The 23,909-nt window shown below is 38.3% G+C and overlaps 1 pseudogene; it reads left to right on the top strand.

Moving 5' to 3' along the window:
• Nucleotides 1-611: 611 nt before the first annotated feature.
• Nucleotides 612-23,909, top strand: part of LOC118929219 (transmembrane 9 superfamily member 2-like) — a 70,095-nt pseudogene continuing 46,797 nt past the window's right edge.

The following is a 23,909-nucleotide window of genomic DNA, read 5'->3' on the forward strand; positions in this document are numbered from 1 at the left end:
CAAAGTCTAAGAGCCACTCCCCTCCTCCTCCTCCCTTTAGTCTTTTACCCTTCCTTCCCCCAGACCTCATCTATCCAATAGAAATGTAACTTGAGCCACATACGCAATTTTAAATGTTCATGTAGCCACACTTCAAAAGGTGAAGTTAATTTTAATGTTTAATGCAATAGACCCCAGATATTTCAACACGTACTCAATTTAAAAATGGAGTTTTGCATTCCTTTTTACCATGCAAAGGCTTTGAAATCCGGTGTGCATTTTACACAGCAACTTCAGACTGGGTGCATTCAAGCGTCTAAAAAAGCCACCATACTGGGCAGCAAAGGCCTTGGAATACCCCCTCTTCCCCTTCTAGTTGCCCCGCCCTCAGCGGCAAGAAACGAAGATGGCGGGGGCGCTAACACTACTGCTTTGGAACTGAGTGGCCAACTTGGGAAGGACGCGACACCCTGTGATGTCAAGATGTTCAGACCTCTCCCTCCCCTGCACCCCTTGCTAGACTCTGCGAAGGTACCAGTAGGCTGCGCGCTAGGCTCCTTGGGAGCCACGACAAAGGGCGGGGCTGGGCGGTGCAGGGGGACTGCGGGGGGAGGCGGCGGCGATCCGCACGCATGCGTACGGCGTGCACTCACAAACCCGGCCAGGCGCCCTAGCAACCGGGTCCCAAGCCAGTGTCTCGCCAGAATAAGTAGCCTTTCCGGGAGTTCTGACGCCAATAGCCGGTTTTGGCTTTTCACAGTCCACAGTTCTTCCTTTTCATTTCCGCTTCTCCCCTCCACTGGTTAGTACCTCGCCTAGGGTGTGTGTCTCCGAACGCTGAGCCAGCTCCTAAAAATGAGTACTCGTGGTTTCCGCGTGGGAGCCAACCACTGGAGCCTCTGGCCCGCACTCCCGGGGGCTGGAGCTTTTCCTGGGAGTTCAGACCGCCCGCAGCGCAGCTTTCTACTTCCCCGGGTTGGCTCCAGTTAACTTCTGCGAGGCAGACAGACTGCAGTCAGCAAGGTGAGGACCAGGGGGAGGGAGTGAGATGTGAAGGGAAGGCTTCGGGTAGGGGTATGGCGCACACCGGGTCGGGAGTTCTGTGACTCTGAACCTGAGTCCCAAAGCCCTCTCTGTGGGTGTGTCTCAGGCTCTTAATCTGAGTATTTTGGCGGATCTGAATCTTTTTCTCTGATTCGTTTTCCCTCCCTTTAGGCTCCTCCCCCTTTAACTCCCACTCAGCTCCTCTTCCCCATTTCTCTTGGTTCCCCCGCCACCACCACTGCTGCTCTCCTCCACCTCCGTCTAGGCTCCCCTCCTTCCCCATTGTTCGTCTAGGCTATGTCCCGAAATCTAGGCCTCGCCCCTCCCCCCACCTCTCTGCAGGTTCAGCCCCTCCCTTCTCCGCTTCCCTCTAGGCTCCTCTCCTCCCTCAGCCCCACGCTTACCTTCTCCACTTCTCTCCAGGGTGTCCCCTTCCCTCTTCCTTCTCGCCCCCACCCCTACTCCCTCTAGGCTCCACCCCTCCTCGGCCACTCCCCTCTCTCCTTTCTCCTTAGGTTCTGTCTCTCCCTTCTTACCTCCAGGTTCTGCCCCTCCCTTCCCTCCCGCTCTTCCTTCTCGAACCCCCTCCTACCATCCCTCTTTCATTCTAGGCTCTGCCTCTCCGTCCTGGCTCCGCCCACCTCTCCCCCTCTTCCCTCTAGGTTCCGCATCTCCCTTTCAGCTCCGGTCCTTAGCTTCCTCTTTTCTGCAGGTTCTGCCCCGCCTTTCCCCTCTAGCCCCGCCCCTATCAGCTCCGCCCTTCCCTTCTTCTCCAAAGGTTCTGCCCCTCTTCAGTTTTCATTCCAGGCCCTGCCCTTCCTTCTCAACCTCTCCCCTCCTATCCCTCTTCTAAGTTCTGCCCCTCTCGATTTCCAGGCTCCGCCCCTTCCCCTGGCTCCGCCCACCTACATAGGCCCCTCCCTTCCTTTCTCCTCTTCACTCCAGGCACCGCCCCTCCCTCTTGACCCTGCCCCTACCATCCCCAGTTCCCTCTAGGCCCCTGCACCTCCCTTCTCCACCTCTTCCAGGCATCTCCCCATCCTCTCCAACAGTCCTCAAATTCAGCTCTTCTCTCTGGACGCAGCCCCTCCTTTCCCCTTTTTCTTCTAGGTTCTGCCTCTCCCTGTCTGCTCCGCCCCTCTATTCCTCATTTCCCTGCGCCCCACCCCTCCTTCCCCTCTTCCCCCTAGGCTCCGCCCCTGCCCCTCAGCCCCACCCTCTCCTCTTATCTTGGATCCCTTCCTTCAGCCTCCTCTGTTCCGCCAACTCTCTCTGCTCCTCTCCTCTGTGTCTCTCCCCTTCCCTCTTCCAGGTTGGCTGCTTCTCTCAGCTGCTTGCCCATCCCTCAGCTCCTTCTCCCTCTCAGCTCCTCCTTTTCCCCCTCCCTATTGGCTGCTCCTCCTCCTCCTCACAGCTCTTGCTCTTCTTTCACAGCTCCTCCCCTTCCTCCTGCCCCTTGGCTTTTTTCATTTTTTAGTCTCTGCTTCCCCTCTTTTCCTCTGTATGTAATCTTCATTTCAAGACACACAGTCACTGTGATTTTAGCTACAACCCTACCATGTTTCTGTCACTCCCCACTCCTGTGGTCTCACACTTTTACCTCCTTAGTTCTTGTTAATCTACTTTGGTCTCCCTAGGGCCCTCTCTCGCAAACACCAAGGTAGTAATATTTACTGTACCCTTCAGACTTGTGAGAATAAAATGAGACAGCTTATGAAAAGCACTTGAGAACAGCACCTAGCACATGGTATGCTTTCAATAAATGGTATAAAATTAACTACTATCATTATTAGTTTTCTTTAGCCAGAGATTTCTGGCCCAAGTCCTTTCCTTGTGTCCCTCAACCGCCAATAATTTCTTGACTCCCTTCCTTGGAAGCCTGGTTGTTATAACTACGCTGACTCATTTTTTTTTCAAATATTCAATTCAAAATGTATTAATGAATAAAACTTATTTTCTGGCTGTTGCATCCTTAATTGTGTTCTACTTTATATTCTGAGAATGCACCTCTGCCCTTGAAGGATCTGTCATTTTTGTGTTCAACACTCCAAACTTCCCTAATTTGGTAGTGTCCAGTCCCTTGATTATTTTTAGTTTTAAGAGTGTTACTATTACAAAAGCAGAAATATGCATGATAGATGGTTAGGAAATGTGGGTATGCAACAATGAGAAAAGAAAAACATTTCTATCAACAAGAGAATAACCACGGTTGATACCTTAGCATATATTCTACATTTGTTTCTATACATATTCATACCCACATGTGTATTTTTAATAAACTTTATTTTTTGGAGTGGTTTTAGTGTCACAGCAAAATTGAGCAGATAAAATTTCCAAACACCCCTGCCCCCCATCATGCATAGCTTCCCTCATTATCAGTACCCACTCCTAGAGTGGTACATTTGTTAAAGTTGATGAACCTCCATTGACACATCATTATCATCCACAGTCTCTAGTTTACTTTAGGGTTCCCTGTTGGTGGTGTACATCCTATGAGTTGGACAATGTATAATGATGTGCTCACCAATATACCATTCCAGAATGTCATATAGTTGGAATCAGAGTATATAGCCCTTTCAGATTCACTTCTTTCACTTAGTAATATGCCTTGAAGGCTCCTCCATATCTTTCATGGCTTGCTAGCTCATTTCTGTTTAGTGCTGAATAATATTCCATTGTCTTGATGTACCACAGTTCATTTATCTTGTCACCTTCTGAAAGATATCTTGGTGTCTTCCAAGTTTTGGCACCTATGAACAAAGCTATAAACATTGTGTGCTGGTTTTTGTCTAGACGTCAGTTTTCAACTCCTCTGGGTAAGTACCAAGGAGTGTGATTGCTGGATTGTATGGTAACAGTGCTTAGTTCTGGAAGAAACTCTCAAACTGTCTTCCAGAGTGGTTGTACCATTTTGCATTCCCACCAGCAGTGAATAAGAATCCACATGCATTTTTTCTAAAATAAGATCATGATACACATGTCATTTTGTAACCTGTAATTTTCTGTTAACAACTCCGTCTTTCCACATTAATACATTTTAATCTTATCTGTTACTCAGTTCATGGTCATATTTCCCAGTTATCCCTGAAATACCCAAACCAGAGTCCAGTCTAGGACCACAAATTGCATGTTTGTTAGATTCTTGTGGCTCACTTGATCAAACACGGTCTTCTCCCCTCCTTTTTTTTTCATAACACTGACTTATAAAAGGGACCAGTCTGTTTTTCCTATGAAATGTCCCTCCTCCTGGATTTGTCTGCTTCCTGCCTTGTGATGGCATTTAGTTTGGTTAAACCTGAACCCTTTGGAAAGTATTTTGAAATGTGTATCAAAGTCTACAAAAATGTTCATTCCCCTTAATTGTAATGATCTTACTTCTTAGGATAATATGAAAGGATACAGGCAGATGAGAGGTTTTCTCTGTGAATGTCTCATCTACCAGGGTCGTTAGTCACATATATCCCTCCCTGGAGGGCACCAGTATTATCAGTTTCTTGTGCGTCCTTCTAGGGATTTTATTAATAGACAAACAAATATATGTTTATATTCTTTTTTCCTCCCCCCACCTTTTTTAACACAATAGCATACTGTTTTCATCTTCATGTACCTTATTCATTTAAAAACATACCTTGGAGATTGTTTTGTATCATTGCATAAGGAACATCCCTGTTCTTTTTTAATGGTTGCATAGCACTACATTATAAGGGTGTGCTATAATTGATTTACATTGTCCCTTGTTTATGCATTTCATTTTGTTTCCATTTTCTTGATTTTACCAAACATTTCTGCATGTAGGAATATATTTGTAGAATAAATTCCTGGGAATAGAATTTCTGGCTCAAAGAATATATTCACTTAACAATTTTGATATTGCCAAATTGCTCTCCATGGAGGTTGTATTAATTTACACTCTCACCAAGTGTGCGAGAGTGCCTGTTTCTCCACAGCTTGATAGCAATGTGTTAGAAACATTTAGATCTTTGACAGTCTGATAGGTGAAAAATTGTGGTATCATTTTAATTTGCATTGCTTTTATTAGGAATCTTTATTATTGAGAATTTTTTTCATATGATTAAAAGCCATTCCTGTTTTCTCTGAACTACCTATATGTCCTTTGCTCATTTTTATATAAGGTTGAATGTTTTTTAAATTGAGGTACATGCAATAAAATACACAAATCTTAGTGTATGGCTTGATGAATTTTCACATGTATATACTCTCATGTAACCATTACCCACATCAAGATATCAAACATTCTCACTAATTTTTTTGCCCTTCACCTATTTCATCCATCCTCCCACCCTCTGTAGGTTGAACATTTTAAAAATTGATTCACGGGAACTCTTAAATCAGGAATCGAGTCCCTTGTTTGTGACATCCTTTTTCCAAGTTTGTCAGTTGTCTTTTGGTTTTGCTTACTGTGTTTGTTTTCCCATCTAGAAAGACTAGCTTTTATCCTAATTCATCAAATTTTATGACTTCTGAGTTTTGTGCCCTGTTTTGAAAGGTCTTTCCCATGCCAACCAGGATTATAAAATAATTCTCCCATGGTTTCTTCCATTACTTTTATGATTTACATTTTAATGTTTAAAAAAGATTAATATTTCCTGGTGTAATATATAAGGATCCAACTTAACTTATTTATTTATTTTTATTTTGGTGTCATTAATCTACAGTTACATGAGCAACATTATGGTTACTAGACTCCCCCTGTTATCAAGTCCCCACCACATACCCCATTACAGTCACTGTCCATCAGCGTAGTAAGATGCTATAGAGTCATTACTTGTCTTCTCTGTGTTATACTGCCTTCCCCCTTGCCTCGGATGCAGCTTAACTTTTGTTTCTAGATCGCTGACCAGTTGTCTTAACACCATGTTTTGAATAATCAATTTTTTTTCCAACTTGATTTGAGAAACCATCAAAGTTATTTTAAATATAGTAAGCTCCAAATATGTATTTTAAACATTCAAACTTCATGTACTTTGTTAGTTTGGGAACTCTAGATGAGGATTGTTATCCTTAATTATCTTCTGTCATTTTGGAAACTTTTGCATATTTACCTTTATAAAACTATAACATGTATGTTGCTGTTGCTAAATTTGTGATTAGATTTCACTAAGTTCTGATACAATTCTCTTATTTTACAGAGTTATAGTATGGGAAAAGATATATATATGGTAAGTATATTTGTTCCCAAACTTGATACATTTTCTACAGCTTCTTCTTTAAGAAAATCTAACAATATGGTAAAGATGATAGCAGATATTCAATTTTTTTAAAGCAGTGTATGGAATTTTAAAAAAGAATAAAGTGATTACCCAAGTTCTGCTGTTTTGGTAATTTTAAAAATCCTGTCTGGTAAATTATTAAGAACACAGCTGAGATCCAGGGAAATAAGCAACAATGTCCTGTGAAGAGCCAGGAGAGATGCCATAATGTTCGTGCACTAACTCATGCTCTCAGTCTTTTCTACATAGTTTTAACAAATCTGGTTATTTATACCACAGATTGCAGGTTTGATTTTTAGCAGAGATGGTGGAAGGGAAGAAGGGAGAGCAGGCATAATGACAGCTGACAGCCAAAAAGAAAGAGATATAAAATATTTACAAACAAGTTTAAGTTCTTTGGTAGGAGTGAGGGGGTGTGGGTAACAGGGCTGTGGGTAGTCATCTATCACCATTTAGTTTTGGGGCAAATAGTTCTTCTCACCTCATTTGATACTGAGGATGTCATGGAGTCAAAGCAGGGGCAATGATTGATGTTCAAAATGACCCAAAATCATCAAAGAAGGTTAAATTGTGATCAGTATGCTCTGTTTAAGATAGGAAAGAGTGAATGTATTTTGGAATGATACTTATAAAAATGGTTACAATAATACAAGAAAAGCACTTGTGCAGGTAGCTTCAATGATCTCAACTTCTTAACCTGAGTTTCATGGACTCCAGGGGCCCCATGAAGCCTCCTAAAACTGAACAGAGGATGTGGTGAGTATGTGTGCTTTTCTGGGGAGAGGGGGGCCATAGCTTTTGTCATATTTTCAAAGGGTTCTGTAATTAAAAAAGGTTAAGAATGGCTGAAGTATCTGAAAAATTTATGTATTCAGGGAACCTAATGGTGCCAGATAAGTGAAATGTTATGAACATAGCTATACTGTGTTAAAATTTTATAACTGTACTATGTTATAAATTTATAACACTGTACCAAGTTATAAATTTTTAACTATGCAGCTCAAATTGGTGGGAGCAATAGATGCAATTACCTTTCAGTTGTTTCATTATGTATTTTGCAAGTGCTACCTTATTTTACTTTGTATTTTTAATGAATGTTTTTTCCTTCTTGTAATCATCAGTAACACTATTTGTAAATAGATTGGGCTCAGTGCAATCTGTTCTACCTTACGAATATAATACGTAAGTTGCAAGTATTATAATTATACCTGATATTGTGTTGAAAGGTGCCTCAGGTTTTTAAATATAGTGAATGAAAGCCCTGTATATATTACAAAATGTGGTGGTAATTTTGTAATAAAGATAAGAGAAAATGATTATAATAGAGAGCTTTCATGGTGAGACAAATACTTAAAAGAATTAGGAAGTTGCCATATTTTATTTTTCTTTCATAAGAAGACAACTTATAAATTTACTACCTTTAAAACTTAAAAAAATCTTTGCAGAATTGTACCTTATTTCTAAAATGCAGAGTAAGTAGGTTTGTATGAAAGTTTTTAATGAATGAAGGTGTTTAGTTTAGTAGTGAGCAGTTATTACACAGTCAAGGTTAAGTATGATCAATTATTTGAGAATAACAACAAATGATGTACTTTTTAGAAAAAAAAAGATTGTAGCTCCCTTTGGTACTACTTTATTTCCATTGATTAAGCAGAAATAAAATTAGGTCTGATTTTGGTTAAAATACCAGATGCAAATATAGGTTGGATGTTAGGTTAAAATATTACACAGGTCTGTCATTTATTATATCTTCTATTTTACCCACTTTTCACCTAGTAACTAATCATTTGATGTGTGAGTATGTGGGAATGTGTCTTTGAGATTTCATTTTTTATATTTTCCTTTGATCAGAATTGAAAATTACAGTTTCTAAATGTCTGAGGTTAGAATTAGTGCAGGCTTTAAACTATTGTTTGCTTAATTTTATGTAATTTGAAGTTTAACCCTGAAAATACTGTTTTTTAAAAATAATTGTGATTACTTACATTACCAAAGTCAAGAGCACTACTATGAGCATTTTGAATAATGGATTCATAATTATCAGAGGTTAGACAATTTTTTTTTGAGAGGGCATCTCTCATATTTATTGATCAAATGGTTAACAGTTAACAGTAAAATTCTGTACAGGGGACTCAATGCACAATCATTAATCCACCCCAAGCCTAATTCTCATCAGTCTCCGATCTCTGAAGCACAACGAACAAGTTCTTACATGGTGAACAGTACAAGGGCAGTCATCACAGAAACTTTCAGTTTTGATCACGCATTATGAACTATGCACAATCAGGTCAGATATGAATATTCGTTTGATTTTTATACTTGATTATTCGTTTGATTTTTATACTTGATTTATATGTGAATCCCACATTTGTCCCTTATTATTATTATTATTATTATTATTTTTAATAAAATGCTGAAGTGGTAGGTAGATGCAAGATAAAGGTAGAAAACATAGTTTAGTGCTGTAAGAGGGCAAATGTAGATGATCAGGTGTGTGCCTGTCGACTAAGTATTAATCCAAGCTAGACAAGGGCAATAAAACATCCACAGATGCAGAGGATTCCTCTCAAAACAGGGGGGGTGAGGTTCTAAGCCTCACAGAGGTTAGACAATTTAAAAAGAAATACAATGAGGTCTATAAATCATAATTAGACACATTCTGGGCCATATTTTAGAAGCAGCTACCATTAACAGTGGAGAGGCTAGATAAATCACAAAGACTGACTTTTTTGCTAATGTTTTTCATCTTACTTGAACCTTTCCTTTTAGCTTTGACTTCTGCAAGACTCTGGAAAGAAAAGTCCTTCTGAAAATCTTGGACAAGTATTATTTGGAGAATGAATAACATCCTCTGCTTATAAGGTTATTCAGCTGCTATTATTATTGAATATTATTTTTAAATGATTCTTCTTAAAGCTGCCTACTTATAATTATAACTAAAAGTCTTTGTTTTATAGGGAAGTAAAGAAAAAGGAAAGAAGGTAGAATCTGGTGTTGCCAGAAGAATGCATTGATAAGTGCTCTTTAAGCAATCTGCAGTAGTTAGTGTTTCCACATAAAGGTTTTCTCTTTCAAATTTTATTTTCCTTTTATAAAGAAAAAACTTTAATTTATTCTTGCATATTTTGGGTAGGGTAGTATAAGCAGGTGTAATTGGATGCTTGGTGTCTGTTGAGCTTGCCCTCAGTATCTTAACAGATAGGGGCTAGAGTAAGGATGTTTTCATAAGCAGTGATGATGACGAAGGTATTAACTTTTTTCTTCTTTTTTCCCAGCTTTGTTGAAGTATGATTCAGGTACAATAAGCTGCATGTATTGAAAGTGTTTAATATGATTTATGTTAATATATGTATATACTTGTGAAACTATCAGACATTAGCTTCTTTTAAAGCTTTTTATTTTGAAATAGTTATAGATACACTGGAAGCTACAAAACAAAAATGAACAGGTAGGTCTCAGGTACCCTTTACCTAGGTTTGCCCATGCTAACATCCTGTATGACTATAATATGATATCAAAACTAGGGAAGTGACATTGGTCCAGTGCACAGAGCTTATTCAGATTTGCTAATTTTACATGTACTCGTGTGTGTGTGTATATGTATGTGAAAGAGAGAGATTCTTTGCAATTTTATCACCTGTGCCAATTCAAAGAGAAAGAGAGAGGTTTTTTGCAGTTAACCACCTGTGCAGATTCATGTACCCACCACCACAATCAATACACCATTCCATTACCACAAGGCTCTCTCATGCTGCCCATTTGTAGCCATCCCCTACCCTCCTCCACATTCCTTATCCCTGACAAAGACTAATCTCTATTTCTATAATGTTATTTCAATAATGTTATACAAATGGAATCATACACTATGTAACCTTTGTGAGACTAGCTTTTTCAGTCACCATAATTCCCTTGAGATCCATTTAAGTTTGTTCTTTTATTGTTGATGAATTGAGACCCATTTGGGTTGAAATTCTAGGTTGTGTGTGTTAATAGTCAATCCTTTTTAATTGCTGAGTAGTATTCCACAGTTTGGATGTACCAGTTTGTTTATTGACATTTGGATCATTTCCAGCTTTTGACTGTTATGAATAAAACTACTTGAACATTTTTTGTACAGATAAGTTTTCATTTTTCTGGGACAAATACCCAAAGTGTAATTGCTGGGTGATATGATAGTTGCATGTTTATTTTTGTAAGAGACTTTCAGTTTTCCAGAATGGCTGTACCACTTTTACATTCCCACCAGTAGTGTAAGTGATCCAGTTTCTCTGGATCCTTGTCAGCATTTGGTGTTGTCATTTTTTATTTTAGCCACTCTGGTAAGTGTGTCTCATTGTGGTTTTAATTTGCATTTTCCTAATGGCTAATGATGTTGAACATCTTTTCATGTGCTTATTTGTCATCTGTATATCCTCTTCAGTGAAATGTCTCCCCTTCTGCCCATTTTCTATTTGGATTATTTGTTCTTTTACTGTTGAGTTTTCAGAATTCTTTATATATTCTAGTGTGATTCCTTTGTTGCAAGAGTAGTTGACAAATAATTTCTCCCACTCTGTAGCTTGTGTTTTCATCCTCTTAACAGAGTCTTTCATAAAGCACATGTTTTAAATTCTTATGAGGTCCAATAATCAAGTTTCATTTTTATGGATTATGCTTTTTGTGTCTAGTCTAAGAAGACTTTGCACAGCCTTAGGTCTTAAAGGTTTTTTTCTATGCTTCTGAAAGTTTAATAATTTTACTTTATGTATTTAAGTCTGTGATGCATTTTGAATTATTTCTTGTATAAGATGTGAGGTTTTGGTTGAACTTCTTTTTTTTTTCTTTTTTGCTTATAGATGCCCAATTGCTGTAACCCCATTTGTTGAAAAGACTGCCCATCTTCCACTGAATTGGTTTTCTGCCTTTGTCAAAAAATCAGTTGGGCATAGTTGTAGAGGTCTATTTTTGGGTTCTCTGTTCTCTATTGATCTGTTCCATTGGTCTATGTGTCAGGCATTAGCTTTTCAGTGATTAAAGTTACACAATACCTCTTTGGAGGACCATTGTCCTAACAGAAAAGTGTACCTTTTCAAGGAATGCTTCCTTTGGATTGAGGAAACGTGACAGTGTTGTTCAACTCAGCTGCCAGTAAGGAATTTTTTGTTTAATACTTGTGTGATTTGAGGATATGAGGTACTAAATGTGACTCTTTTTTTTCATAGGTTATTCTTGCTTATTATCTCCTGATTAATAACAGGGCCCTTTACCTTAATAATACTCCCTAGCTAAACCTTATAAATGAGAGATTGCATATTAAAAGTACCAAATAATCATTTTTTTGGTAGTAGCTTTATTGAGAGATAATTCACATGCCAAATACATTCAACCACTTAAGGTATCCAATTCAATGGTTTTTAGTATATTCACAGAGTTGTGGAACTGTCACTGCAATCAATTTTATTGCCACTTTTAAGTGAAGAGTCCTATATCAGAGTAGTTTTTAGGAAACTGCAGTGGATTTTATATCCCACCTTATATATTACTGAAGAAAGCAAATCCTTCTGGTCAGTGGTGAGAGCAGAGTGTGTGTGTGTGTGTGTGTGTGTGTGTGTGTGTGTGTGTGTGTGTTTCAAGTGTAGTCATTTCTGGTATGAATTGAAACTTAGAAGAGATAGTGTTGAGGATTATGGCATAGTCTCTGAAGGAAAGTTTTATCTGTAAGATAAAGTGCTTATTTGGTACCATTTGAATTAGTAAATTGAGTCAAATCTCTTAATATTTTTTAATTGTTTCTTAACAGTTTTCTTTTAACAAGACAGAAATCTATATAAAAGTTGGTGTAAAATCTTACAAGATAGCAAATGAAGATCAAAAGAAAAAGCTGGCGTTTTTGAAGAAAGGGACCCAACTGAATTATCATCATCACTGGTGGGTTTGGCATCGCAGATAACATGACTCACTTTTCAATTCCTTTCAGAAGTAGTTTTAATGAGTACTTGAAATTATCTACTATTTTTTGTGACTCAACTTAGACTAAAAATTTGAACTTTAATACATGTAAGGTGATAGCATTGCTTGATGTGAAATGCCTGTTAAATCTTTTATTTTAAAAATACTGTTTCTATTTAGAATAATTGATAATATGCCAGTAATATGGTGTCGTGATATGGAAAATGGAAAAAGGGTTTTTTTCCTTCACACCAGGATTTCTGATAGGATATTTTATTCCCCAAAGTGGCATATTGAAAAATGCTTGCATTATTAGTGTAAGTGTTAAGAATTTACTATAAAAATACAAGAATTTGCTGCATTGCCATTTGCTTTTTATTCTAGTCACTTAAAAAAATATTAATGGGACACCTACTTTCCTCTAGTTTTTGTGGTAGGTGTTCGGGATACACTGACAAGCAGATATGGTCCCTGTTCTCTAGAAGTCCAGTCCTAAGTAGGGTGATAGACATCTAAACAAATCAGTGCAGTAAAATGTTATATGATATAAGAGACTGAGGGGCAAGGAGGAGATATTAGAATGAAAAAGTATTTGTCAGGTAAATGAGTGAGTAAGCATTTCTAGTAGGGAAGTCGGTGTGATTAAAAACTTGTAAGTCTGAAACAGCATGCTGAGATTTGGGGACTGTGAGTAATTGAGCATGTCTGTGGTGTCAGGTTTCAGGTTTGGAGGGTGGGTACAGCTAGAGAAGAAGCTGAAAAGCAGGTAGGCAGAAGCGAGATCATGGAGAGAGGTCCTCTATGTAATGGTAAGGACGAGAGCATTGAATGTCTGTTATGTGCCAGGAGCAGTGCTATATTCCTCCCTATATAATAACTAATTTAATCCTTAGAAAAGCCCTGCTTCTAGAATCTTACTGCTATTTTACTGATGATGAAACTCAGTCTCACAGAGGGTAAGTGACATAACTAGGGGCATACAGCTGATAAGTGGTGGAGGTAGAACTCTAACTGAGACCTTTTTAGCTTGGAAGTCTCAGTCACAATGTTTGAAATCTGTCTTGAGGTTCTCAAACTGTCTTCTACTGGGCCCTAGGGTAACCGAAGTGTCCTAGGGCTGTGGTGGAGGCTAACGAAGAGGTGGAATGGGCATGGAAGAGCTCAGCTTGGGCAGCACTGCCTCTGATTGCTTTTATATGTGGACCAGTGGTGGGGACAGAAGGGAAGGGCAAGGGAGGACGTATAGGATGACTGCCAGGTTTCAGGTTTGGTTGTCTAGCTTTCCTGTCAAGAGGGCAGTGCTTTTAAGTTTCAGTCATCTATGCACCACCTCAGTGATTTTTACCACATCCAAGGCACCTGTATTATTATTATTATTATTTTTTTTTTTTTTTTAATAATTATTTTTTATTGAAGGGTAGTTGACACACAGTATTACATTACATGAGTTTCAAGTGTACAACACAGTGGTAGAACATTTATATACATAATTCTAGGTTCCAGCTATCACCCTACCAGGCTGTTACAATATCTTGACTATATTCCTTATGCTATACATTACATCCCGGTCACTAATTTATTTTACCATTGGAAGTCTGTCCTTTTTTTTTTTTTTTTTTTTTTTTGTGAGGGCATCTCTCATATTTATTGATCAAATGGTTGTTAACGACAATAAAATTCTGTATAGGGGAGTCAATGCTCAATGCACAATCATTATTCCACCCCAAGCCTAATTTTTGTCAGTCTCCAATCTTCTGAGGCATAACAAACAAGTTTTTACATGTAGAACAAATTCTTACATAATGAATACGTTACATAGTGAACAGTACAAGGGCAGTCATCACAGAAACTTTCGGTTTTGCTCATGCATTATGAACTATAAACAGTCAGTTCAAATATGAATACTCATTTGGTTTTTATACTTGATTTATATGTGGATACCACATTTCTCTCTTTATTATTATTATCTTTAATAAAATGCTGATGTGGTAGGTAGATACAAGATAAAGGTAGAAAACATAGTTTAGTGTTGTAAGAGAGCAAATGTAGATGATCAGGTGTGTGCCTGTAGACTAGGTGTTAATCCAAGCTAGACAAGGGCAATAAAACTTCCACGGATGCAGAAGATTTCTCTCAGAACAGGGGGGGTGAGGTTCTAAGCCTCACCTCTGTTGATCCCCAATTTCTCACCTGATGGCCCCCCTGCGACTGTGCCTGTCTTAGGTTGTTCCTCCCTTGAGGAATCTTACCCGTCTCTGGCTAACCAGTCATCTTCCGGGGCCATACAGGGAAATGTGAAGTTGGTAAGTGAGAGAGAAGCCTTATTGTTTGAAAAAGTTAGCTTTTTACTTCTTTGCATATTTATGCCCTGTGGCTTCTATGCCCAGCATTTGTCTTGAGGTATCTTTACCACTTGGAAGAATTATGATACTCGGTAAATTTGATATGAGGCACGAATTCTATTTAAGGGTTGTAATTAGGAAGGAAGAAGAAAAGCTATAGAAGTAGCAGGCGGAAGAAAACATGGGAAGATTGGTTATTTCTTTGATATATCTTCTTGTAGAGTAACTTCAGCATGGATAGGTTTTAAGCTACTACTTAAATTGCACACCACCTGTATTATTATTTATCTATTTTTAAAAATTGTAATTTAACTTGAATTTCTTTAGAAAGGAAACTATAATATCCTAGAAATTACAGGTTTAGTGTACTAGTTATATTTTTTATTTATTCATCTAATTTCAAGGAAAGAGATAAAAAAGTAGAGTGCAAATTGGTTTTTCATCTTTTACCTAAAGTCATCTCATACATCCCCAGTGATATGTGTTCTTCACAACGGGAAACATTGAGACAGGGAATGTGGGAGGAGATGAAGCAGGCAACTGCTTGGTTGACAATTCCTTTCAAGTAAGGGAAAAGTGGCAGAAGAGGCACTAATGAACAGGAGAAATTTTGGTTAATATAGGCTGTGTTTGATATTATATTTGAAAGTGGGTTCTTTGGGACCATTTAAGGACCACGTTTTTGAAGATCAAGTCCTGGAAGGATAAAGGAACCAATAGAATGAAAGAGCCCCAGTTGGCCAGAACAGCAGTAACTTATCTACATTTGTGGGGTGCCACCCTAAAATTACCAAGGGTAAGTAAAACCAACAGTTGCCTTTCTTTTTCCCTTTTATATATAGAGGAACTCTTTCTTGTGTAGTTTCTCAATTATTTTGATTTTAAGGATATTTATTTGGGATAGATGTCGATAACTTCTTCCTCCTCCCTGCTTTATACATAAGCTCCCTTTCATTACAAAATTAAAGCTATGTAGACCAGTTTCAAAAAGTTGTTTGTATTGCAATTGATCAATTTTGTGGGAATAATTATATCAGCTTCTCTCAAAGTGAGGTCTGAGTGTTTCTGATAATTTTTCAGGAGTCTGCAAGGTCAAAACTATTTTCATAATATTGAGTTGTTATTTGCCTTCATTACTCTTGTTCTTTCATGTTTGTACAGTGGAATTTTCTGGAGGCCGTATGAAGTATGATGACATCATCACTCTGAAGACTAATAGAATGTGTGCTTCTGTATTCTCGTGTTTTAAATTTTTCTCATTTGAAGTTCTAATGTGGTCAGTATGGGTAGATAACAACCCACATGAACAAAAGTTCTTTAGGGTCCTTAATAATTTCTAAAAGTAGGAGTCTAAAAAGTTTGACAACTGCTGAATTAGATGTTTAGAGTCAAAGTGGCAAATGTGGTTGTCTGATCAATAAAAAGGTTTTTTTTTGTTTTAAACTCATGAAGTACATTCATGTTGTACAACCACCACCATGATTACTAAAGAAATGTGTTTGAAAAAACCTCATACAACACAGAGGCATAAAGAGCACAAGGTGAGAGTCTCCCCATAACCTTCCTCAACTTTCATAGATTCTTTTTATGTATACATAATTTCTTAATCGAAGTGTGATTATTACATGTAATTCTGTAATGTGCATCTTTGTCTTCGCTTAGAAGTTTATAATGGACTTCTTTTCATACATACATACAGATGTATATATATCTAATATATATATGTTAGATATATAATCTCTCAGAGAGAGAACACAAGAGGAGAAAAGCTTTTTTACTTTCTGATAATTTCCTAGTATTCCATTGTACAGATGGATCATAATTTTTTATCCATTTTACCATGATTACATATATTCAATTTGTGTTATTAATAATGCTGCACTGAGAAATTCTTCAACCTCTCTTGAGTCTTATCTGTAAAATGGGAATAAGAATAGTGTATCCACATAGGGTTGTTGTGAGGATAAGTAGGATAATACCTGTGAAGTGCTTGCAACACTGTCTAGTACTTAGTAGACACTCAATAAGTGATCATTATTTCTGTACAAATATCTGTGTACTCTTACTTAAGTATTACTTTAGGATAAATTCATGTAAGTGTAATTGCTGAGTCAAAGGATATGGAATTTAAAAAAAAACCCTTTTTGTTGTAAAATACAGATACGGAAAACCACACAGAACAGATACAGAGTTTGATGAACCACCTTTGTAAAACCCAACTAGGTCAAGAAATAGAAATTGGTCAGCCACCCCAGAAGGAATCCATGCATCCCTACCCATTTTTAACAGCTTTCATTCCCCTAAGGTAATCACTATCCAAACTTTTATCCTATCACTTCCTTGGGTTTCTTTTATAGTTTTATCACCCAAGTTGATGTCCCTAAAAACTATAGTTTAGATTTGACCATTTTATGTATCTCTTTTCAATATTTTATTATAAGCATTTTCCAACAGAAAAAATTGAGTGAATTATATACCCAGCACATAGATTCTACAACCAGCATTTTTCTGTGCTTGATTTATCATATGTTTATCCGTTTGTCATCCCGGTGTTATTTATTCAAACAATGATGTGTGTTCTTCTATCCTTTATTTCCTGCAAATTGGCAGATGGACCCAGCAGCTTGATCACATTTAGGTTTGATCTTTTTAGTGAGATGAGGTAGTGGTGTGTTCTTTCTTTCTTTCTTGTTAAGATATCATTGATTTACAATCTTATGATGGCTTCTCATAAACAACACAGTGGTTTCAACATTCACCCATATTATCAAGTCCTGACCCCCTCCATTGCAGTCACTGTCTATCAATGCAGAAAGATGCTATAGAGTCATGATTGGTCTTCTTCTCCATGCTGTACTGCCTTCCACGTGACCTACCTATATTGTGATTGAGAATTATGGTGCCCCTTACTCCCCTTATCCTACCCTACCCACCCTCCCAGCTCCTTCCCTTTGGTAACCACTAGTCTGTTCTCAGTGTCTGTGAGTCTACTGTTATTTTGTTCCTTCAGTTTTGCTTTGTTTTGATATTCCACAAATGAGTGAGACCATTTGGTATTTGTCTTTCTCTGCTTAGCTTATTTCACTGAGCATAATACCCTCTAGATCCATCCATGTTGTTGCAAATGGGAGAATTTTCTTTTTTATGGCTGAATAATACTCCATTGTGTATATGGACCACATCTTCTTTATCCATTCATCTATTGATGGACACTTAGGTTCTTTCCATATTTGGCTATTGTAAATAGTGCAGCGATAAACATATGGGTGCATATGCCTTTTTGAATCAGGGATCTTATTTTCTTCGGGTAAATTCCTAGGAGTGAATTACTGGGTCAAATGGTATTTCTATTTTTAGTTTTTTAAAGAACCTCCATATTGCTTTCCACAGTGGTTGAACCAATTGACATTCTCACCAATAGTGTAGGAGGGTTCCCCTTTCTCTGCATCCTCACGAACATATGTTGTTTCTTGTCTTTTGGATATTGGGCATTCTAACTGGTATGAGGTGATATCTCATTGTGGTTTTAATTTTAATTTCCCTGATGATTAGTGATGTGGGGCATCTTTTCACAGGCCTGTTGGCCATCTGTATTTCTTCTATGAAGTGTCTGTTCAGATCCTCTGCCCATTTTTTAATCGGGTTATTTGTTTTTTGTGTGTTGAGGTGTGTGAGCTCTTTATATATTTTGGATATTAACCACTTATTGGATAAGTTGTTTACAAATATATTCTCTCATACTGTAGGATGCCTTTTTGTTCTGCTGATGGTGTCCTTTGCTGTACAGAGCTTTTTAGTTTGATATAGTCCCATTTGTTCATTTTTGCTTTTGTTTCCCTTGCCCGAGGAGATGTGTTCAGGAAAAAGTTGCTCATGTTTATTTCAAGAGATTTTTGCCTATGTTTTCTCCTAAAAGTTTTATGGTTTCATGACTTACATTCAGGTCTTTGATCCATTTCGAGTTCACTTTTGTGTATTGAGTTGGACAATCATTTAGTTTCATTCTCTTACATGTAATTGTCCAGGTGGTGTGTTCTTTCATCAGAAGGCACTTGGTGTATCTTTTTTCAAAATGAATTTATTATTTAGAGCAATTTTAAGTTCAAAGGAAATCTGAGCAGCAGGTAACAGAGATTTCTCTTGTACCCCCTGCCCCCACACGTGCATGGCCTCCCTTGTTACGAACATTATTCACCAGAGTTGAGGAACCTACACTGATACACCATTATTACCCAAAGAGCAGAGCTTACAGTTGGGTTCACTCTTGGTGCTGTACACATTATGGATTTGGACAAATGTGTATTGACATGTACCTACTGTTATATTATCATGCAGAGTAGATTCATTCCCTAAATGTTTTCTAGATTTTAGGTGCTCCACCTAGTCATCCCTCCCTACCCCCAGCCTGATGTCTTTTTCTCTCTCCTTTTGTTGTGATACATGAATCCATGAATTTATTCTCGAGAAACAGGAGCAGGTGGAGTGAGCGCTTCCCAACCCGGAGACGAAACCCTTTTTCTCTTGCAGTGTCTGTCCAGCGCCCTCTACTGACAGCTTCATTCAACCACCTTGCAAAGGAAATATTTTCATAGAGGTCAGCAAGCATGAGTTTGGAAATGAAGGGCAGTAAATAAAACACTGGCGCACCTTACATGCACGTACTGATCCATACTCTGATCAAAGAGAGCCCTCTGCATGTCTTCAGAAACTTCTGTGCTGCTCTCTTCTCTCTTGTACTTTGGCCCCAAAAATCTAGCGCCCGTGGGCTCTCCAGACTTTGATCTTTGTTTTCTCAACTCGGGGAGACTGGTGCTCTGTTTGGGTACCCTTTCTTTGCACCACAACCTGAAAATTCTGGCAAATAAGCTTGAGGCAATTGTAGAACTCACCTTATTTGTTTCCCTTCTCTTGCTGATCATTCTTTTACTGTTCTTTGTTATCCAAGGTCTGAAAAACTTGTTTTATTTATTTTACTCATTTTTTTTTTTTTAGTTGTGTTTAAGGTGAAGAAGCAAATCTGGTCTCATGTTATTCTGTCATGTCTGGAGGAGAAAATCTAACCCCCTTGCTTTCTTTTTGCATATATTTGCTTGGCATAACTTCACGTATCCTTACATTTCTGACTTTTCAGAATCTGTTTGTTTTAGATGTACCTCTTGTGGACAGCGTATTTTGGAGTTTTGCCTTGTATTTTCTGAAAAATCATTTCCTCTTAGTAGGTAGGCATTAAGGCCATTTACATTTATATATATATGACATTTGGTTTCAGTTCTGTTATTGTATGTTTTGTTTCCTATTTTTACATTTCACATTTTACTGATTCTAAGACTCATGTTTCTCCGTATTTTAACATTAATGACATCAGTATGTGTCTTCCAGTTGTTGGCATGTCGAAGTTTAATTGGCAGTGTTTTCTTAACAGCACATAAAATAGTGATACTTTACAATTGGTGGCATTTCAGATTCCATGAAATTTAATATTTTTTTGAAAAGTAAATATGGTTTGCATTTTTATTGTTGTAATTCTTCTAAAATTTAAGATGGTTTGTATTTTTGTTATATTCCTTTCATTTATGCTTCCCAGTCAACCTCTTTCTTTAGAGGGTATTGTGCAGTTTCTTATGTGTCTAGTTATAGGTTTTTGTTTTGCTTTGTTTTTAATCCTGTTTGTAATACCTTGAGGTTCCCGGATTGGTGCCTTTTATCAGTTCTGAAATTCTCAGCCATTGTCAGTTATTTTCTTTCCTTTTCAGGCTCAAAATTAAAGATATGTTAAATGTTCTTATTTTCTCCTCCATGTCTCTTCACCTCCCTTGTGTACTTTCTGTTCCTTTTCCATGCTGTGTTCTTCTGGCCTGGCCCCCAGTCTCTGTACATCTTCTCTTCACTCGTTTCTTAAACATAGGCATTGAATATTAATTTCAGTAATCATCTTTCTCATTGTACAAGTTTTATTTTGTTGTTTTTCGAATCTCCTAGTCAGTATTTTATATACTTTTCTATTTCGTGAGCATGCTTTTTAGCTCATACTTGATTTCTTTTCAATATATTACATTTAGTTGATTTTAAGTCTGCCTCTGATCATTCCTGAATCTGAAATCTTTGCAGGTTTATTTCTGCTCGTTCTTGATCATGCTGCCCCTTTTCTTTGTATGCGTCATTCTTTTGACTATATACTCATTGTCCTCAACACCTGTTTGTGTAGTTTCTTTGAGTCCTAAGGTCAAAGTAATTTCCTCCAGAGAGGACTTTCATTTACTTCTGCCAGGCATCTTTGGAAAATACTAGTCTGGGACCACCTTAAAGCAAATTCACAACTTGGACTGTCTGGGGCCACTTAGTTGACATGAATCCAGCCTGCAAATCTACGTTAGGCTGACCTATGTTCACAACTTTTCAAGGACAATTTTCTTTTGCTACCCGCTATCCCTTGTTCTGTTTAGCATCAAGGCCATCTAATCTATAATCTGTTGGGGGTGTGGAGCAGGTTCCCTTCTGTCTCCTCTACCCTGAGGGTATTGCTTTTGGGAGGAGTTGGTGGTCTCAGATTAATGTGCAGAAGGTCTCATATTAGGCTTCTCACCTGGAAGGGCCCTCCCTGAGCTCTCTTCTCTTCATCCCTTCAGGCTCTCCAAACCAAAGCTCAAGTTTGTTTAGATCAGCAGGTGCCCTTAGGGCAATAGCAGCTTCAGTGCTCCCTTACCCAGATTACCTCTCAGCTTTCTCCTTTCCCTTAGTATTTGGCATGGTGGTTTCTTACTTTCTTGTTAGCTTATGTTGCTTTAAAAAAATTTTTTTTGAGCAGGTTTAGGTTCACAGCAAAATTAGGAGGAAAGTACAGAGATTTCCATGTACCTTCTGCCCCACACATGCACAGCCTCCCCCATTATCCACATCTCCCCCAGAGTGGTACATTTGATACAACTGGTAAACCTCCATTGACACATCATAATCGTGCAAGTCCATAGTTTACATTAGGATTCCCTCTTGGTGTTGTACATACTATGCTCATGTTGGTTTTAAGGAGATATTTGTTATGCTGTATTTACTATTTATAGTTTTCAGCAGGAGATTTTGCCCAAATAAGATTGGAAATGGAAATTTAATTATAGTTCTAAAGCATGATTTTAACATCTAGAAGGAAGGAAACTAAAGTTTAATGACCTTATTCCATTCCCAGTGCTATGCTGGATCTCTCCGTATTTCTCACTAAAACCAGCTAACAATTTTATGAGGCAGTAGTAGCTTCATTTTACAGTTTAGGAAACTAAGGCCCAGATAGATTGACATAGCAAAAGACTATATGTGACAAAATCTGAATTCCATCCCAATGTTTTTCCGTCCAAATTCTGTTCTCTTTGCACCATACCAAAATGCCTTTTGTATTATTTGAGCACCTACAGGATATTAGCTCTGAGGACATAGTTAAAAAATACCTGGCACATAGTAGATGTTCAAAAATACTTGCTGAATGAATGAATGAATGAGCCAGACCAAGATCCTAGCCTTGTGATGTCCTAGGGGACGAAATTTACCAGGGGTGTAAACACGTAAATACACTGATTACAGTTTGATGTGGTAAGTGACAGAGATATAAGATGGTTGCAGTGGGAGCACAGAATAAAGATTCTTTTTAGTAATTTAGCAGGTCACAAGTAGAGGCTGTGGTGGCCAATAAATCTGGAGAGATAAGCAGTATTCAGATTCTGAAGGACCTTGTTACCACTTTACCTATCATATTAGGTACTTTCTTTGTGTCCAACAATGGTTAAAGTGCTTTTCATGGATTGGTTTAATCCTCACAGACCCTTTTAAGGTAAGTACTGTTATGACCTCTACATTATTTATAGGTATGGAAGCCAGTACACTGGGAGGTTAAGCTATTTGGCCGAGCCTGTGTGACTAGGGCATGCCATACCTGACCTTTCATCCTAGGCAGTTTGATCAAGGAGTCCACATCCTTAACCACTCTGCTTTGCAGCTTCTGTTGGTATATATCGTGGACATACTTCTGAACCAATACATGCAGATCTACTAGCTGCATTTTATTTCTCTATATACTTATAGCATATTTCATTTACCTGTACTGATAGATATGTTTGGTGGTTTCTAGTTTTTTTGCAATTAGGGACAGCACTGCAGTGAGCAGTACTTACTCTCCACTCCAAGCTGATGCTGATGCACCCCCACATGGCCACTCTTACCCTCTTCTTTATTATCAGTGGTTAATGATCGCTAAAATTCCTTCAGGGCCATCACCCTCAATTCTTAGATTTTCAGAGCCATAATTCTTAATCTAGGAGTCCTATGTGTTGTAGATTATCCAATATAGTAATTGACAAAGCTCATCTGTACTCATTTTCTGAAGATTGAAGGCCTGGGCAACAAAATAGCTACTATTTATTGAAGGCTTCCTATGCCAAGCACTGCGTTGAGTACTTTACATATATCATTCTATTTAATCCTCTCAGCAACCCTGTGAGCAGCCTTCTTACTGTCCCTACTTCTAAAGAGAGGAAACTGAGGCTCAAAGAGGTTAAATGACTTGGTTATGGTCCTGTGGCTAGGAATGGGCTGTCTGCAAAGCTTACATTGTTAACCCTTGTTTTAGTTTGCTAGGCCTGCCGTTAAAAAGTACCACAAAATGGGAAGCTTAAAATAACAACGAATTTTTTTGTCTCGTAGTTCTAGGTGTCAGCAGGTTCGGTTCCTTCTGAGGGCTCTGAGGGAGACTGTCCCATGCCTCTCCTAGCTTCAGGTGGCGGCCGGCAGTCTTTGGGGTTGCTTGGCTTGTGGCTGCCTCCAATCTCTGCCTCTGTCCTCACAAGGCCTTCTCCCTGTGTGTCCCTGCCTTCACATAGCCTTTTCCTCTTAGGAAGACACCAGCCCTATTGGATTAGGATTACAGCCCACTCGGCCTCATTTTAACTTGATTTTGTTTGCAGAGACCCTCTTTCCAAATAAAGATTACATTCACAGGGACTAGAGGTTAGGGCTTCAACATACCTTCTTGGAGGACACAATCCAACCTATAAAAACTTTGATTCAAACGCTGCCCTAAATTCCCAGGGAAAAAGAGTCATTCATTCTCCCTTAACTGTTTCTACCAGAAAAGAGCAGTCAAAATTTTTCTTTCTTCTGGAGGAGAGCACTGGTTCTCAAAGTGTGTTCCAGGACCAGGAGTGCTGGCATAGGGAACTTGTTCGACGTACAGAATCTCAGGCCTCCGCCTAGACCTAGTGACTCAGAATCTGCATTTTAATAAGACCCCTGGGTGACTCATATGAATTCTCAAGTTTAAGAGGCACTGATCTAGGAAGTTTGGATAATTATCTTCAGATATAGTTGTGGCTACTAGGGAGTGAACTACTGAATACGTGGCTGA

The sequence above is a fragment of the Manis pentadactyla genome, chromosome X (genome assembly GCF_030020395.1).
Source record: "Manis pentadactyla isolate mManPen7 chromosome X, mManPen7.hap1, whole genome shotgun sequence".
Taxonomy (NCBI): Eukaryota; Metazoa; Chordata; class Mammalia; order Pholidota; family Manidae; genus Manis; species Manis pentadactyla.